This window comes from Aythya fuligula, chromosome 9 (genome assembly GCF_009819795.1).
Source record: "Aythya fuligula isolate bAytFul2 chromosome 9, bAytFul2.pri, whole genome shotgun sequence".
Classification (NCBI taxonomy): domain Eukaryota; kingdom Metazoa; phylum Chordata; class Aves; order Anseriformes; family Anatidae; genus Aythya; species Aythya fuligula.
This window is the reverse complement of record NC_045567.1, coordinates 7,796,534-7,811,891: the sequence shown is the minus strand read 5'-3', so window position 1 is coordinate 7,811,891 and position 15,358 is coordinate 7,796,534. Positions and strand designations below refer to the sequence as shown.

The window sequence follows — 15,358 nt, the reverse complement described above, 5'->3', positions numbered from 1 at the left end:
AGACAACTGCCTGCAATTTTTCCATCTGTAAATATGTGTATCTGGTACGTGTGTCAAGCATTAAGACTGAAGCAGAACTAACCTAGATGCTGAAAGTTTGTAGGATAAGCCTCCACACTGTGCCATGAGATGGTTCATACACACACAGCATGGCCTGGTCAATACAATGCCAGGCTGAAGGGGAACAGCTGCGCCCCCCCTGCTGCCCATGCTGGAGGGAACACTTCACCGGGACCACCCTTCTGGGGCAGCCCAAATTAAGCCATGCACCAAATAACACTTCAGTTGCTTTCAGCAGCGAGAATAATTCCCAAATAAAAAAACAATGAAAGTACTAAATGCCCACACTAAATGAATGCTCAGTAACAGAATTCTAAATACCTTAATCACAAATTCCTGCAGAGCGTGAGAATTTCTTCTGTGAAATCAGTGTGAAAGTTACAGAACTTAATTTTTTGGCCTTTCTCTGCACTATGACCTTGATCACAAGATAATCAGACAGTTCAAGGAGGTGAAGACAGACAACAGACCACAAGCTCTGAGCAGCTAACCAGAAGGGCTATGTGTTCCCAGGCACTTGTGTTCTTTGCTGTTGTTTCTTTGTTTTCAAAGGACTTACCATGTCTAGGCAGACAGAAGAAATGGCTTTAGAGTTAAGTCTTATTCCAGAAGCCAAGACACCTTGTAGACCCTGCAGGTCCACCCACCCTACTCTCCAAAAAAAGCACCTCTCATCATCTAACAACTTTGAAAGGAAAAAAAAAAAAAAAAAAAATGGTTACCACAAGCAGGCTGCTTCTTCACTGATTCCTAAGAGGGCTTCGGGAAAGATGACAGTCAAAACCAAGCTACGTATCTTTCTGTAAATTGCTAGCCACGTGTTTTTTTCCCCTAAGCAAAACATGGAACTAGAACTGTGCATGCCTGGGCTATACAGTGCAGGTACAAAAAGGGGTCTTTTTAAACAAAATACAGACAACGCTGTCAGCAAGTGTCAGGCACCAGCAGAACCACTGGGATGTTTCACAGTATCAGGTAACAAAACCCACACGTTTAGAACTTCCTCACGCATTACAAGACTTATAGTTTAGACTAGAGGATCAGTAGGATTTGAGAAGGTAGGCGAGATCAGCTTGCAGCAAACTCAATTCCCTAGCGAGTACTTCAGAGAGCCCCAAACCACCCAGCTGCAAAGGTTTCACACCACTGCAGTAAGTGATGGGAAGCTGAGTTGTACCTGTGTCATGTAGTTACCTTGCTCGTGCAAAGGAATTAGAACCAGGAGGTGCAAATAGCTGACATGAAGCCAAGTGCCATCCAAGAAGATATGAGGGGCAGAGTGCGTTTAGCAAGGGAGTGAAGATTTCACAAGGCTATCCTGAACCAAAGAGCTGAACAAGAGTCCTAGCACACTCAGAAGATCTGTCAGGAGGCACTGCAGAAGGTTAGAAACGGAGTAACAATGCAATGAACTTGTAAAATGTGCCCAGGGAATGTCTAGAAAGCCACTGCAGATTTATTTATTTATTTTTTTTTTTTTGATGAGTGTCATCAAATACTAAAGCAGGCTACCCAGAGAGGTTGTGGAATCTCCATCCTTGGGTATGTTCAAGACTGCTGGACAAGTGCGGGCATGACCTGAATGAATACTGAAGCTGAAATTCAACCTACTACTTTAATAGCAATCCATGCAGAACAACAAAGATAGCAGAGAACAGACCCTTATCATTACCCAGGAAAATTATAGCTACTCATTTAGCAGAAGAAATTTAGAATCACTTCCAGTTCTGAAAGATAGGCTAAAATTAAAACAAGTGGATGGTTTTACATGCTTTTATATTTTCTTCTCTTTCTATTGTCACCTCTGAATTTCTCCATACCTCCTCATTCCTCAATCGTATCTCAGAGAAAACAATGTTTTACGTTCTAAATAATTTCAGAAGTTCTTGGCGTTCATTCAGCACAACTGGGTCAACATCAGCATCAGTTAGTTGTCTTCTGAAGAAAGAAAAGCTATGTTGACTTATAGATATGGAAAAGAAAAAGAATTGATAAGATAGGAAACAAGAGGAAATTATTGGTTTTGTTTCATCCATTAGATAATAAAACTAGTCTTACTTCTCTTTAAAATACTTTGTCACATCAGCTAGAGACCTAGACATTCAGAAGTACCCACAAATTCACATGGATCATAAGCAACAACCAACATTAATCCGCGTCAGGTAAGTTCTTCTAAAAGTGACGTACCAAAAAAAGCGCAAGTTCTGAAATGTCACACTATGCCATTAAGTTAGAAACACTCCTTTATCCCCGTGACCTCACTACTAATCCCAAGACCCATCTTTTGAGGTGTACTTTTCTGTTACTTCATATTAAAAGAACACCAAAGGAAAATCTAACGCAATATTTGAACAATTGTCCTGAAGCATAAACAAAAAGAAACTAGTAAAAGACAAATGAAAGAAGCTGTGAGGAAGCTGGTAAATATAAAAACCCACATGACACAACGTTGGAGGAAAATTCCTACCCCTTCAGTTACATCTCATAGAGCCAACCCCAGGGCTGCCTCCTAGCACCAAGCCAAGGGAGGGTTTGGGGGAGAGGAATCTCTCGTGTGTGAGGAGGGCGGTTTCCGCATGGAGAAGCTTTCATTTACTTACTGCTTCATCTACTATTTCAAACACAGGCACATTTTAAGAGCACAAATACACACAGCTTCTCAGGTTAAAAGTCATTTACATTTGCTAAGCTACAAAAAAAAAAAAAAAAAAAAAAACGAACTCCTGAACACAGCCTTGTTTTTTTCTTTTCACTATGAATATTAATATTTACATGGATGAGGGGGAAAACAGAAACTAGCTTATTTTGATCATGGAAAATCTAAGAGCACTCTGCTCATCCAGCTTTTTGCTTTATATAAAGTTATTACAGCTGCTGTGCACCACATTCCAAGATGACCATCATTGTGATCAATACTGCCTTTTATCTGCTGCTTCCTCTATCACGTGGCAGTCAAGGGGCTAGAAAAAAAGGCTTGCAGTAGTGAAAGCAGTTGAAAAAGGGCCACCCCATCCAGACACACAAGAACAGTGTTGAAACAATACCTTACTGTCCCAAACAGACTAGATGACAATCTGACCACAGTAATTTTCTAGGAAACAGCAGCAGCATATCACGTAGTCTAAGCAGAAGAAACACTAAGCGCTTACACAATATAATCTTTGTAATCATTTTTCTAACTACGCAAACATCTAGTACTATAAAAAGATAAACACGCTACGGAGGAAACATTTGAGAACAAATAAGGGAAAAGAATCTACCAGCAAGGATGTAAAAAGAGTAAGAACATGCAAGAAGGCTTATGTCCTATGAAACTTATGAAGAATTAAAAAAAAAAAAAAAAATCAAGGGCGAAACTTCTCCTTTATATTTGAAAGAATTCAGGTTTCTTCTGGAGCCTCAGGTGAAGTCAAATACACAGAAGAGGTCAGCGTGCCTGTTGGTGGCTCTGGAGAGCGACATCCCCTCCTGCTGCAATGGTACCAAGCTCACAGCCGCTGCCCCCGTGGAGCTGGTGTGCCCCAGCCGCCTGCCCTGCAGCTAACAGGCCAGCACCATGCCAGGCAGCTGCACGGGACTCCCACTTTGCCAATTTCCACTGTATTTGCACTGCCTGGAACAGGATCGCCTCAGACACCTCTTTGCTCTGCCAAGCCCCTTTCTTTCCCACATGCAATCCCACCCGATGTGTAGCTCGCTGGGAGAGCGGTGCACGGTCAGACCCTCCCAGCCCCTTGCCCACCTCCCCGGCCGCACACCACCACGGCTCTGGGGACAAACACCGCTTGTTTGCCCTCGAATCAGGGAACAACCTGACTCGGCCTGTGGCATTCAGGCACTGCAGCTGAAGCAAGGGCAGCATGAGAACAACGCTGCTGCCTTCAGCAATAGCCAGAGATGAAACAAAACTGCAGCCTGTTTATTTAGAGGTTTAAGGGACAGGGGAAAGCACCTGTGCTGAGCAATGCATGAGCTAATGACTACTTTCTGTTCACTGGAACTCACAGTTCACACCAGATTACCCGGAGCCCTCTTTTAAAGATGGGATCTGATGCACGGACAGAATCACCACAGGTGATCGCAGAATGGCCTGGGTTGGAAGGGACCTCAAAGAGCCCCTGGCTGCAGCCCCCTGCCCCCAGCCCAGGCTGCCCCCAGCCCCATCCAGCCTGGCCTTGGCCACTGCCAGGGCTGGGGCAGCCACAGCTGCTCTGGGGAAAGTAGAAAGTCACACAATAAAAAATTGAAGTGTATTCCATATATAATGTCATACCATTCTGGCCTGCTGCAACTGGACAGTCCAAACCGCTTACAAATTTAAAAATAAAATACAAACAACTTGATTGTAAATACAATTGCCTAAATTAGCAAAGCTAAGATTTTTCCACTCCAGGAACGTCATGGTTATTTATCTATAATAGCAAAGATTTTAAGAATTTAAGATATCTACAGTGTAGCCTGAGAAGTTACTTTTAAAGAGCATGCATTACTATAAATATTTCCCAGCAGTTTATTTCAAAGCTGGCCCTATGGAGTGGAAAATTAAGTGCCAATTTAGCCAGGATTTCTTCAGAAATCAGAATAAAAATATCATTTCGTTTTCTAAAAATATCTACATATAAAAAACATAAAATGCCTTATTTAAATGTCTTTCCCTCACAGTGCTCAGACTGGTAGCAAGAGAAGTCTTTTAACTATTCAAGTCTGAATTCTCTCGTTCTCCTCATGAAATATAGATAATTTTCCACCAATAAAAAAATAAAATTACTGGGTCTTTTTTCCATAGCCATGAATCATTTTATCCGTTCATCTTGTGTAACTTTATTTCTGTATCAGAATTCCTTTGCTGTACCCACAGCAGCATACATTAGATTTTAAAAATTCGAGCAAGAGTTTTAAAACCACCACAGAGTTTTTATTATGATACTAATGCCTCTAAATGAAAGTGGGCCCACTTTAAAAAAAAATGCTGAGTGCTTGAATTTGCAATTGACTTCAGCAGGATTTAGAGACAAGACAAAAATGCAAACATTAACTGATTCCAAATTAAAATATAATTTAATTTTAAGCAACCTAAGCAGGTGGTTATTCTAGATGACCCCTGGTTGTCCCTTCTTATGGAAATTACTCTACAATTCAACGACAGCATAATTTTTAAAATAACATGTAAATGAGATTATCATCATCAGAAACTTTTTCCTGCAGAACAAGTGTACAGGTAGAGAATGGCATTATTAAAATGGTATTCCAGACCTGGAGACTTATCTTCATTGTTCCTGCCAGTTCTGGTAAGAGGAAATTGCTCCTTTATGCTCAGGTAAATAAGCTTTGTTCCTGCTCCCTCTAAAGGTTATTCATAATGAACCAGACAACTGAACAAAACTTTAGTCCCAGGCTTTTGATATCGACTTCAGACAATTCACAGGGAGTACAATATTCATGAGTACAAAAGTAACAAAGTTGTTTCTCTCAGCTAATTCATGGCTATCCCTTGTTTTATTTTGAAATTGGTATACAGATGTTTTAGATACATATCTATAAAATTTTAGGTGTGTATGTGTGTATAAATATATATAAATAAAATGAGCTGCTGACCATCTTTTTGTATTGTACAATTAAAGTGAGTTGCAGAGAGAAGAACTTATTTCACCTTTAAATGCTACTGGCTGAAATTGTCTGCAGGTGCATTTGATCACTGGATCACACTGAAGCTGGGACCACTACAAGAAAACATCCATCCTCTTTCAGTGCAATGGAATCCAGTTCTGAATGGTCAAGAATGGAGAGAATATAACGAAGTGGAAGAACGCAGCTGATTAGGAAAGCAGCATCATATAAATAGCAGGTAACGTGATACCCTTGACCAAGTCAGGGAGTTGGATAATCCGGTGTTCTGTGCTGGTAAGAACATATGTGGACGTTCACCTTTGGGAAAATTAGTGAACAACTCTCTTCAGAGATTTCAGGAGGTTTCAAAAAAAAAAAAAAGTGGTAGACAGAGCAGGAGCTGATGTGAAGACCAGTGCATTCTGTACTAGTGTAGTCCAGCTCAGTAAAGCGGGACTACAGATTTGGCAGATTAGACCTGGTTAGTTCCAAACCTAGATAATTTGCTTTTGGTACTCCAGAACAATGTAAGCATTTTATGTACCAGGGAAAGGTTAGCATAAAGCGTTAGAATATGTTGAATTCTGCTTAAATGTCCTTGAATTACTCAAAACTGCCTGTTGGTTCTCTTTTATAATATCTGTATTTCATATAGCCCTTTATATATGCACATATACATATGTGAATTTATATATATAAATAAATATCTATTTTTGAAATACAAATACTTTCAAATTAAAGCCACACACACCACCTGTGTGTATATGTGTCTATATATATAAATACATATGCAAAATGAAAAATCAGACATAACAAAAAAGGTGAATGGAACTGGCACATGAAAAGGTAGGACTGGGCAGTCAGACTGAAGCAGGAAGGAGGAGAAAAAGTTGAACCTTAACACAGAAAAAAGATGTCATTTTAACACAGGTGAGACTGAAAAGTTTCTCGGGTTGCATACCTGAACATAAAATAAGTTTTTTTTTTTTTTTTTTCTTATTTCAAAAGACTACATAATGTGTCTGTTGTAAATCTGAAGAGATGCATTAAAATCTGGAGTTTTGATTTTATTGATTTATCTTTCAAAGCAACCTGTAGCCTCCCCCCTTCTTACCCTCAAGTTCTATTGTTATACATGAATTGTACAAAATTATTCTTCCTAATCTAGCAAAAAATAGCAAATGCTAAATCAGTACTAATTCTGCTCCCTAGTGTTTTCTTGCCTGTTGTATCATGCAGGATAATTACTTGTTCCACTGTAAACAAGAAGGAAAGGAAAAATAAACACTCCACTTAAAAGGCATTCAAATATATAACTGGTTAATATTTCATCTCAAATTGTATAAATGGACCTAGACCTTCAAAATTCACCAGCAGCCAATTGTTTCCTTTAGCTATTAAAATGTTACATCTCTAAATTATGTGCTAGATGACTTCCTACTATAAAAAAAAAGACCAGAAATTGAGGCTTTCCTATATATAGATACCTCTTCACACAGGGATTAGAAGATTCACTTCTCAATTATTTCTGATCTTTCAATCAAAACCTCTAGGAAAGAGGGTTATCCTCCAGCAGACAAATCGTATGCATCAGAAAGAGGGGTTAAAAAAGTAAAATAATTAAAAACAGTGGGAAATTAATTAGGAGTGTAATTTTCTCCAAAAAGGAGGGCACACACTGAAACACAAAATTATCACATAAGCAGACTGTGCTTAGGATTCAAATACGGAGGTGCCACGGATTCTACAGGTTAGAAAGATGCTCTGTAAGGGGAGGAAAACAAAAATAAAAGAAAAAAATCAGACTAGACATTTTTCCTGGTGGGGTCTTTTTGTTCCAGAGATCAATCTGGTCTGAATTTCTAATTTGCATCAAGATGCAGGTTCTCTTGCTGTACCAGCTTCATTGTCACCCACTGCACAGATTCAGAGCTGGCTCTTCACAGCCATTTGTTACATTATCAGGACTGTTCATGGCTGAACAAGCATTGAAAGAAATACAGCAATTTGTGTCTAATGCAAACAGCTGGATATATTTTATGTACCTGTTGTGACATCCATAAAGGCAACTTGAAATATCATGCCAGTTGGTAGAAAAGAACAAACATCAAAATTCCATGCAATCAATATTTTTGTCATGAAGTTAACAGAATAAAGCTGACAGAAGTCCTAGCCATAAGGACCAAAAATAATTAAGATCGTCAAAGAATCACAGAATAATTTAGGTTGGAAGGGACCGCTGGGAGTCACCACGTCCCAAGCTTGTTGCAACACCCAACGTAAAGCACAGTTGCTTTGCCAAGTCTCCAAGGACCGAGGCCCCCCCACACACACGTTCAGGTGCTGACAGCCTTGTAGCACTCGCTCCAAGTTCAAGTACTCAGAGGACGGGAACTAACACGCACATCAAACACTTTAAACACTTGTTTATTTGAAACTTTAAAGTTATCAGTACGGATGTGTTATTCTGGCAATTAAAACCACTTTGGAAAAAATATTGAGTAGGAAAAGTTGAGCTTGTCTGACTAGGTTCACAGACACTTTTCTACCCCTATACACATCCCTCTTTTAAGAAGCTGTGAAGAGTCATTTCCTTTTGGCAATAAAAGCAAGATGCCAAAATACACTTGTTGAAAACCAAAATAAACCACTCCCTTTCAGTTCTAATAGCCAGGGGTTTTTTTCCTTCCTATGCATTCAAGTGTACTTTCAACGACTTTTGCAAAATGACATTCACATCACATAGCATGAATAAACCCCGTCCCTCCAAAGAAAAAAACAAAAACAGACAAAACATTATGCAGATTTTTCTCTGTTTCTAACCTGTAGAATGATGTTTAAACATCCCCCATCTGATGCAAATAAGTTGATAGAAAAAATATTACAGTCCCATCTCAAGCAACTGAAGCACACAGTAATTAAGAATTATGCTTTGTCAGTTATCTACATTTTTAGGTTTCTGATAGCAAAGCATGCAATTCACAGTCCCAAAGGTAGGTAGCTAAGCTTCTCATACCATAAATGAGACAAAATTGAGCTTGAAGTTAATGTGACAGTGCAGAAAAACATACATCTGAGATTCATAAACTGAAGACTTTTGCTGGGTTGATGGCTGATGGAACTGCAATACAGGACGACGCTGCCACTGACAGCTAGACCCATTCTTCCTCCCAGTCCCAGCCATTCATTCCTTTCCTTGGACAGTCTAAGAGTTCATGTTGTACTGATACAGACCCTGTCTAAAAACTGATAAAGAGTAAAAACATCTGTTCTGCCAGGTTCATTATAACTTCAATTGGATTCACAATCCGTTTCACTGCATTGACACTTGTAACAGCAGGATGGGAGACACAAAGAGCAATTACTGTCCAGAAGAAGGAGGGAGGATGCAGCTATAAACAACCAGGCTGGCTTAAAACAGTTATCCAGTGATAGTGACAATGGCAGACTCGTATCACTGGCTTGCAGGGAGGCTCCTATATCACACTGCTACATATATGACTTTCCCTTCCCTGGAGTGAAGTACATAAATACTCATCCTAGTGTTCTGGTTGTTGTTTTTTGTTTTGGGGGTGGGCGGGTTGCAAGGGAGATGACTCCCCTCTCAGATCTTTATGCATTCATCAGTCAGTGACGGGATGAAGACACCAAGGTGAGGGGCAGCAGACATCAGTGATACTCTCCATGGTGTTCAGATCACCAGGTTACACGCTGTTCTACGGTGGAAGGACTCTGTCTCCTCTACATTCAATCTGTATCACTTTGCAAATTAGAATTCAAATTTACTTGACAGAGAAAGCCAGCAGAGAAAACAGCACAGCTATTAAGGGCTAACTGAGAAAGGACATATTTGATTCTTTAATCTAATTCTAAACATTGGTGCCTACCAGAAATTTTTAGTGTAAACACTGCAAACCTAGTAAATTTTCCTGTGCCTCCTTTATATTTGAAAAATGTATACATATTATACTATATTATATATATATTTTACTATATATAGAGAAAAATACAGCTTCACTAAAGATGGAGCATGTTTACTCCCACCGAACAATGTAATCTATTGAAAAGGAAAAAAAAAAATACATTAAACATGAAATACTCTAAAATATCAAAGCCACACACAGAACTCTAGAAGTGGAAAGTTACAGACAAAAACAGTTTTCAAAATCTATTGGAGATGTAGGCAGGGCTTTAATATTTGCCAGCAGCTCTGGGTTTATATGCAACAGCCTCTGCAGTAGGCCACTTCCTGCTCAAAACCATACCCAGAACAGACAGGATCCTAGAGAAAAATAGAGATGAAGCCTATCGAAATTTCATAACGTACAATTGCTACCAAGATGGCAGGTGCTTCAGTAGGAGTCCAAACGAGTGACCGTTAACAACTGATTGCAGTGAGTATGGAGTCATTCATTTTTTAATGCAACTTCAAAGTTAAATACAATAATAGCCCAATAACTAGGCTACTGACTTCACAAGACAAAAAAATTAACTGTAATACTTACTTCAGAGAACTTGTTCCTGTTTCAGTCCAGCTGTGTAGTGAAGTTACTTCTATTAAACATTGCTTTCCTACTATTTCACTTGTTTTCTCAGAAGGCTACTCAAGATGACCTAAATGTAACCTAAAAAAGAAAAACAGAAGATAATGTAATTCACATTTAGTTTAATGGTGGCGTGAACTGTTTGTGCAGAAATTTCTAGTTAATCACATTTTCATTCTATTCAAATAGTATAATGTCATACTCATGTCACACAATCTATTTACTAAATGAATGATGAATCCTCAAACTCAAAGGAAAAAAAAAAAAAGGAAAAACGTAGAAGAAGCCATTTCTTCTAGCAATATAGGTATAAGAATAACTGTATAATCTGCACATATATCCAGTGTCGCTCCATCCCAGGAGCAGAATCTGGCACTGAAATGCAAACCAGGCTCTCAGCAAAATTAAACAAGCAAACAAAAACATTTGAACTGGCCTTGACAACAAAGTGGTGCTACCAGTTTGCATTGATATTATCTGCAGATCAAGCCACAAAACACAAGGCAGGTAACTAACTACCTTCCTCCTCCCATGAACAGTTCTTCTAAAACATACTGACTAGTCTGTCTACGTTGTGCTTGTAAGAACTCAACACAACTCAGCGATCAGGAGCAAGGGCTGCCTTTCCCCTGCCCCATGCAGGGCAGAACCTCAGTAGGAATTGGCACTGTAGAGCCCAGGGAAGCAATTTAGCTTTCTTCAGCGGCTTGGGGACAAAATCAATTTGCTGCCCCTACATATGAAAAAAAAATAAATTACAGCTCCAGACACAACCTTTTGAAAGCAAGGTTTTGATACGAAAAGGTGTGAACTAGTCCAGAAACTTCCCATGATTAAAGCCTAGGCGCCTACAACAGCCAAATAGGAAGACTAGAGAAAAATGAAGGTCTTGCAGGATATAAAACTTGTAAGGACACAAGAGCAGTGTAAATGTCTTATGACCAATGCTAACATACCAATCAGGCATTAGTGGAACCAGATCAATCAGAACTAAAAACTAGGGGCCAAAAAGCAGAAGTTTGCGAGGGAGTGTGAAGTCCATCCCGCTACAAATACAAGACAAAGAGCAGTTACTCCAGAACTTCCTCCCGAGGAAACAATCTTTCAGCATCTGCGGCCTCCCAAAGAGAAGACGAAGCACATGTATGCAGTCCCACGTGCTGGCACAGAAGCAGGTTATTTTAACTAAAACCTGGTTACCCCAGCATCCCAGAGGGCTCCTGTCAGGTGTTCACAGATCAGATTGTGTGAGCCTGACACGCATCCTACGTTCACGAGAAACCTTTCATGGGCTGCTTGTCAACAGCAACATAGCGAAGAGCAGTGTTTTGAAACTGCACAGGTGACAGTTCTGGGGTACATGATGCACGGTTACCCTAACAGCAACAAATGTTTCCAGAGAGTTGGCAAACCACAGCGAAGGCTCCCAAGTGGAATGTAGGAGCCAGAGGCCAAGTGCACAATACCAGCTTTCTAACATCAGCCACAATACAAAGGAAAAACCTGTGACCTTCCCTAGGGTGTATTATCCACCCATGTTAAGCTTGTAAATGGAAAGGAATCAAGTTTGCAAAATGGGAAGTTTGTAAATGTATGTAACACTGCAGTGTTGTTCAATTTGCTGATTAGAAGATTATTTGAAAAGAAGGTAAGCCAAAAGTTTGACACACAGACAAAGTGCACTTTGCATTTTTTCTGGTGCATTTTGTGTCAGAATTAAAAGCAGGCGGCCACATCACTGCTGCTCTTCCTACTCCGACTCTTCTGCCCCATTCTTCTCTTTCTCTTCGCACCAGACTGCGGACTGGGACCCGGAATGAGATGGCTGCTCGGCTCCTGTGATGCTCCCAGTCATTCCCACCTCAGAAAGGGCCGACCTCCAGCACCTCACTGCACAGGCAAGGAGGGCCAACACCCCTCAGGCGCTTCCAGGAGGCAGCAGCCAACGTGCTGGTACTCAGGCCAAAGGCTGGCACGTGGCTACGTCACGGAGCACCTGGGGCCCACAAGCCAGCACTTTGGGAATTGCTCCTGTCAAAGTTTATCCCTTCTCATCCTTCTCCGGAGTCCCTCGCTTGCTAGTTCCTGTTCATTTCGCTCCGATGCCACCCCAGTGTGCTTTCTGCTGCTCCTCAGCCAGCTGCAGGCTGCAGACTGCCAGGGGGTTCCTGGCCCTCCAGACCTCAAGGCACCGCTGCTGCACACAGACCCTCTACTCACTACTTTTTCAGGTGTTAGGCCCACGCCCTGCCTTCATTACAGCTTTATTTTTCGCAGCTTTATTTTTCTAGCCAAGCAACCTTTCTCATTTTCAGGCGACGAGAACAGAGGTTACAAGAGATGGTTATCGGCACAAACACAGATCCCATCTGGTCACGACCTTTCACGCAGCAGTACGCACTCTGCCTTCAGAGCACAAGTGGGACGCCTGCCACAGGCCGGTGGCTGCAGTACCCACAGGCCGAGGTACAGACCGGGCCTGCCAGCCAGGGAGAGCCCCGGGACCCCAGAGACATGGAAACAGCCTCTGGGGACACAGGAGAGCTCAGAAGGACCAGCAGGAAGACTGAAGCAACTGCCTCAAGCAGGGAATGCAGCCTGGGCTCTGAGGAGCACACACCTTTTCCCCACTGTGTCTCCCTGGGGAATGTGGAAAAAATAGAGCTGTCAGCAGGACATCAGCACTGAGCCTCCCACATCCCACACGGCTCTGTCAACCCTGGGCTTAGCCAAAACCACAGCACGACACCTTCGGCACCCCCTGTGGGCCCACCCAGAGCACGCTGCAGAAAGCACGGGGGACCCAGCAGGAAGCCAGCTGTTTTCCCTTACACATGAACACTTTGCAAAATAATTGTTCCTGTGAATCTTTCCATCACACCCTTCTTACACAGATACATTTTTTATGTTAGTCTTTAAAAAAATGCCATCTTACAAAATAGTTCAACAATCACTAAACTGCTGGGTGGCGATCAAGATCTGTGGCAATACAGTGTAACTTTCTAGAGCCCTACAGCCCTCCATACTCTGTGACGTCCACAGGAACATTTCCAAATGCATACCAAGAAATTGTACCAGCATGGAAGGGAGGAAACTTACAAGCAGCCATTGCTTAAAACTTGTGTTGCATCTAACGTAAACCCAAAGCAATTCTAAGCTGAAGAAGTGATCCACTCAAAACCAAGTAATAATAAGAAAAATATAAATAAAAATCCTTCAGAAGCAGCATAAGATGCCACCCAGGAGTTCCTGGGCTAAGCTCCTGGCCCTCCCAGTCTTCTCCACTCTACCAAGTTCTCGACCTGCCGGGCAGCCTCCCCTGTGCGTTCTGCTGGAGCACAGGAAGGCACCTTTGTTAGCACGCTCCAGGTGTGCTTTAGGTAGTGGGACTCTGCGGGGGCTGAGTGGGTGACACAGGACAGCAGTTTCTTGACAGTTTTCCTCTCTACAGATCTCCTGTTCCAGAGGAACGTGCTGAGGAAGGCGTCAGGACCTCTGCTGAAAGCACTGGCAGCTGCTTTGGACAGCTACACAGAAAAAAACAAAGAGCTAGGCCATTTAGCAGCTCTGGGTTCACATCTTCAGCTACCTCAGAGCTGTTGCATGCATTTCATGCTCTCAGTAGCACTGAGGACTGGACAAGAGAATGTCAAGCTGCATTAGGTACCGTAGCATCCACAGCAATGAAGAAACTCGCTTTTACTGAATGTGAGATGAGGAGATTAGCTATCAGCAAATACACCAAACAAATACCTTCCGGTGAACGCAACACTGAGAAAAATAAAGCAACATTTTCTCCTCTTTCCTAGTCCTATGTTTCAGCAATGACACCCAGAAAATTGTTCAAGAACTCTCAGAAATTAGGCTATTGTACCACAAGTTCAGGAGTTAAAGCAGAAAAAGAAGAGCTTGTAGAAGGCACATTTGGTTAAATCCCCGCAACCTCCAGCTTCTACACGCTGCACATCTTAGCACAAACATTGAAAATCCAAATTAAAGCCTGAATTGGATAAAATGATGTCCCAAAGCTTGCATAGTATTGTGCACAGACTGATCCAAGCTACAGCACTGTAAGCATCACCCTGATTATGCAGTGACTGTGGTCACTTCAACAGGAGAGACCACTTTGCCCTTCTAAAGGTGGCTCTGTTATTCCTGCACTAATACCGTGATAAAATATTTCAATCAACAGCGTGCTGTTTCACACACAGGAGCGCTTTGCCTTGTGTTCTACTTTCGTTGGCATTTGTAGTTGGTCAAAAACATTATTAAAAAACCCAAACAGCTCAGCCTGTTCTGAACTACCTCACAATCCAGAACAACCGGCTGTTCTGTGAAGCCCACCTATCTCATGCAGGATCTTCTTAACCAAACCAAAATAGGCGTATTTGTCAAGCTCTCGTCATGTGAAAACAGCCACAGAAAATAAATAATAATTAAAAAAAAAAAAAAGCAGAAACGGAAGCTTCAGGATACCAAGTTCTAAGCCAAATGAGATGAACAGGAGATATGTGTCCGAGCTACTGAGCAATTACAGCCTTGATCTGTTTTTCCTCTCTTAATATGGACAGAACAACGACCACAGAGTTATCATGAATAACTTTAAAAACTATGGGGCAGTGTTCCTCTGTAAGCTACACAGATAACAGCCAGAAGCGTGATGTGAAGCGGAATTCAGTTATGTGTCTTCATTGAGAATAAGTTGATGTAGTGATTGTGTTTCTCGGGGGGGTGATTCAGAGCGGGAGCCCTGCTCAGGCTGCTCTGACTCACCCCCATGAGCAACCACCCTCACTTTACTCAGAGGGCCACAGCCTCCTGAAGCCACGGCTCTGCTCTGGGAGCCCCCTGCAGCCTCCAGCAGGTGCGTTTCAGCCTCCACACGTTCTAGCTCATAACGAGGTGTGACCGAAGGGGAGGGCAAAGGATGATCTTTTGCCCTTACAATAAAGTCAATAAAAAAAGCAAAAGACTCAGGGTCCTTACTCTCAAGGGGCAATGAAGGACCTTCAACTACAGGAGAAAAGGACAGCGACATTTTTGACCCTAATCTGCCATCTGAAACAAAAACCTAAACAAACAAAAACCATGCTTTTTTTTTTTTTTAAGCCGCAGACAGGGTTTTTTTTCTGTTTTGTGTTTCAGAA

General features: G+C 41.7%; 1 protein-coding gene across 4 annotated transcripts in view; it reads right to left on the bottom strand.

The window, feature by feature from the left end:
- The window catches only part of PIK3CB (phosphatidylinositol-4,5-bisphosphate 3-kinase catalytic subunit beta), a 101,690-nt gene that overhangs the window by 48,459 nt on the left and 37,873 nt on the right, over nt 1–15,358 (bottom strand). For all 4 annotated transcript variants that reach the window (XM_032193127.1, XM_032193125.1, XM_032193126.1 and 1 more), the window contains one exon: nt 10,173–10,292. The gene's annotated coding sequence lies outside the window, so the exon portion shown is untranslated. The remainder of the gene's footprint in view (nt 1–10,172; nt 10,293–15,358) is intronic.